Source organism: Alexandromys fortis, unplaced genomic scaffold, assembly GCF_014885135.2.
Source record: "Alexandromys fortis isolate MF-2015 unplaced genomic scaffold, M_Fortis_MF-2015_v1.1 scaffold_79, whole genome shotgun sequence".
NCBI lineage: Eukaryota > Metazoa > Chordata > Mammalia > Rodentia > Cricetidae > Alexandromys > Alexandromys fortis.
In genome coordinates, this window is record NW_026067964.1 from 3,364,699 (window position 1) to 3,368,794 (window position 4,096).

The window sequence follows — 4,096 nt, forward strand, 5'->3', positions numbered from 1 at the left end:
TATAGGATAGGGTCATTTCAGGTTCCCTATCCTCAGCTGCCCAAGGAACTAACTGGGGACATCGCCTTGGGCTCCTGGGAGCCACTCTAGGTTCAAGTCTCTTGCCAACCCTAAGGTGGCTCCCTTAACTAAGATTTGTGCTTCCCTGCTCCCCTATCCAACCTTCCTTTATCCCAATCTTCCTGTGAACAAAATGCAACATTCTTATGAAGCTAATTTTAAAAGTTTGATAAATTCTCTTTGCTGGCCTGTCCAAGCAAGGAGCACTCACCAATGACCTCAATGCAGAGAAATTTGTATTTCTGTCTCTTTGCATCTTTCCATATCATTTTCCCCACTTTATAGTGATAACTGATTAAAACGTGTGTGTGTGTGTGTGTGTGTGTGTGTGTGTGTGTGTATTGAAGGCATTAATGTAACTCAGGAAAGAAATGTTCATTAAAATAGCTAATGTGATGTTTATCGGCTGATTTATTTAATTTGTTTGCTTGGGGGGGTGGGAGGAAAGACTAACTCTGTACAGAAAATTTGATAATTTTTGATAGAATATCTTAGCAATGAATCTTTCACTTGTTTACACTTTTGGCATAGACTTTCCACTCTCAGGAATTTATTTCTATACTGCTATCACATTCATGCTCACTTTAATTATAAAAAGCTAGAAGTGTCCTTAATGCCCATCAATAAAGGATTACTCAGTGGAGTGTCCTGCTGCCACGGAAGCAAATGGACCACGGCTCTACACGTGAATACCCATCACTGGGCTGCTTTGTGAACGAACAGCAGTGACAGCTCTGGGACTTCACGTCAGAAGGCTCAAGTGACCGTTCCCGAGAACGGTGACTGTGCTTGGCTAACAAACACGAGTTTCAGCTTATAGATTACAGAACACATCCGTGGCTTGATTTGTGGGTTGTTTAGGAGGGTTAAGCAAATAAAAGGGTGTAATAAAAACCTGCACACATAACATTCTACACCTAACCTGCTATCGCGAAAAAAGCATAGTCTTTTCCATAGCTTCTTTTATATATGTATAATTTATATATAAATTATATTATAAATTAATTTATATATAAATGAATAAACAGGTCTTTAGTGCTCAGCTCAGTGTGTGTGTTTGAGTCATCATATATTTTTATATGTATTTCTTAGTACAACACAGATAATCCTACAGGAGAAAATGGAAGTGTTAGGTGGATAGAAAGCAGTACTCAAGAGTTATTTTTAGCCTTAAAAATAGAATTGGTCAGGCACAAGTCACACAGCCATAATCCCAGTACTCAAGAGGTAGAGGCAAAGCATGGTGGTAGCACTGGAGAGATGTCTCAGTTGTTAAAAGCACTTACTGCTCTCCCAGGGGACCCAAGTTCAGTTTCCAGCACCTTCATCAGGCAGTTGATCGACATGTAACTCTAGATCCTGGAGGGTTTGATGCTGCTGGCTCCCTTGCACTCCACATTCACAAGCACATCACCACGTACACACACAAATGCAACAAACACACACACAATGTTAAAAAGAAAAAAAAGAAATCTTTCTTTTAAAAAGGTAGAGAAAGCAGATCAGAAATTCAAGACCATCCCAGGATATATAGAAAATTTTCAGCCATGGATCACATGAGACTCGGTCTAAAGAAAGAAGAAGGAAGAAGAACATTAAAACTGATATAGATAAATAATATATAATAAAACCAGCCGGATGGTGGTGGCGCACGCCTTTAATCCCAGCACTCGGGAGGCAGAGGTAGGCGGATCTCTGTGAGTTCAAGGCCAGCCTGGTCTACAGAGTGAGTTCCAAGACAGCTAGGGCTACACAGGGAAACCCTGTCTCCAAAAACCAATAATTAAATAAATAAATGAATAAATAAATAAAGCCCCCAAATTTAATAGTTTCTGGATTGATGAGACTGCCAAATGAACAACCTTCTATGTGTATAACAAAAATGACCATGTAAATATAATTAAATTAATGAAACTTTGTGTCCGCTGATAAAGAAAAAGAAACAAAACCAAAAAGGCTTAATCATAGTTTTGATGCCAGACAATGCAATGCAATATTTTTTTTTACAGTACAGTCATGTGTCTCCCAAGGACAGGCAGTACTGAGAAATGTACTGTTAGTTGTTTTTCGTCACTCTGCAAACATCATAGACTGTCCTTACACAATCCAAGATGGTACAGGTCAGTCCCTTCACGTGGCCTCTTGACGCAGTGAAGACTCAGCAATCAGGAGATGTCTGTGGTGGCTGGCAGCTGGAGGTGCCGCCAGCAGTTCTTGGCACGCCTTTGCACGAAGGTGTCCTGGGTTCTGCTTTCATAATACAAAGTTCGTTCTGGACGGCGCTGTCTCGTGTCTCTCTTCTAAGGTGACCAAATGTATTAGGTGAGAGCCCATCCTACCTCCTCTAGGCTCATCTTGACTAGATGTAAACACAACAGCTCTGTTTCCCAGAGAAATTACATCTGAAGTCTCAGGAAGAATGCCATCCAAGCAGATTGCTCCTTCTTTTTAACGTGAGAGTGCTTAACCCAAAGTCAAGAAGACATTCTTCCCTCAAAAGTCATGAAGATGCTAGGTGTGGCAGCTTACACTTGAATCCCAGCACTGTGGAGGCAGAAGCTGGCAGATCTCTGTGAGGTTGAAGCCAGCCTGGCCTACATAGGGAAGCACTGGGAAAAAAGAAAAAAAGTACAGTAGCATATAATATCCTAGACTCGGACATTCACCTGTCTGACATCCACTGACTCCCACAGAGAAACTTCTAGACCTGGAGGGTCAGTCCATGGTGGATGCACTACATAGGTGTGCCATTGTGTACCTTTATATTTTGTGTTTTTACTGTATTTTTCTATGTTTAGAAACACAAACACATTGCTGATAGTATTTAGTACAATCACTGACTGTACAGGTTAGGGGCCTTGACATAGACTATAATATAAAATGTAGGTTGTAGTGCAAACACTCTGTGGTAGTTGTACAAAAATGAAGCCACCTGCAGACACTTTCCTCAGACTGTGGCTCCATTATTAAGTGTCCTACAGACTGACCCTTGAGGCACAGGCACTAAAAGTCATAAAACCAAAACTGATTCTCTAACAAAGAGCAATGTCATGAGTTTTTTTTTAAATGGAAGGTCAGAGTTGAGACCTAGTTAATCAACTACAAGCTAGTTACACAAGTAAAGATCAAAAAGTCAATCAATGTTGGTAGGCCTTGGCTGGGACAGATAAAACACAAGCCATGCAATTAGGATGGTTATAAACCCAGCTATCGTGGGCATCGTGATCTGATTTGCAGTCTCCCCTTCCAACATTCATTCCACTTCTGATTTTGCCTCCTCCACCAAGCCTTCTGCCCGGTATACACTTTCTCTAGCGTAACAATAGTCTGAAGTGGCAGACTATCTCATTTGCCCCCTGAGAGTAGAAACATCCAAAATGTATTGTACATATTTTGTTTTCTTATTTCCAGTTTCTCTTCACTCTCTAACTAAACACAGACTCTGACCCCCCGCCCCAGCTGACCCAGTAAGTGGGGGAAGACACAGAGATGAAGGCAGGAAGGAATGAGTGTTAGATTTCAAAGATGTTTCAAAAATCAGTTGCTACATATATTCCTTAACGTATATACACTTATAATTAAGTAAATCATATTAAAAATAATGTCAATATGTACAAAAAACTCATTACTTTTTAGTTCTTTTGACACATTTTACTACAAAGTCAGTAGGAGAAAACCAGGAAACAAGAGATCCCAATACATAGAATTATATATATTATATATATATGTTATATATAAATTATATATAACATATAATATGGCAGACTCTTCTAATGCTGCAAACCCTAGCTTTCCGCCTAACAAAGACTCTGTCCTTGGCCAAATTTCAGTCAGGTTTCTCAATAGTTCTATAGCTGAGTTAGTACAGTTCCTTCAAATCTCTAGCTTTTCAAAGATTTCTGATAAACCTGCATAGCAAAACATCCCCAGTCCCGGCCACCTGACCTCTCTCAACACCCGACCTAGCGCCTCTTCCTGCATCTCCCCACAGCTATGTGCTACCACACTGACCTATATTCAGTATGGATCCTAGTGC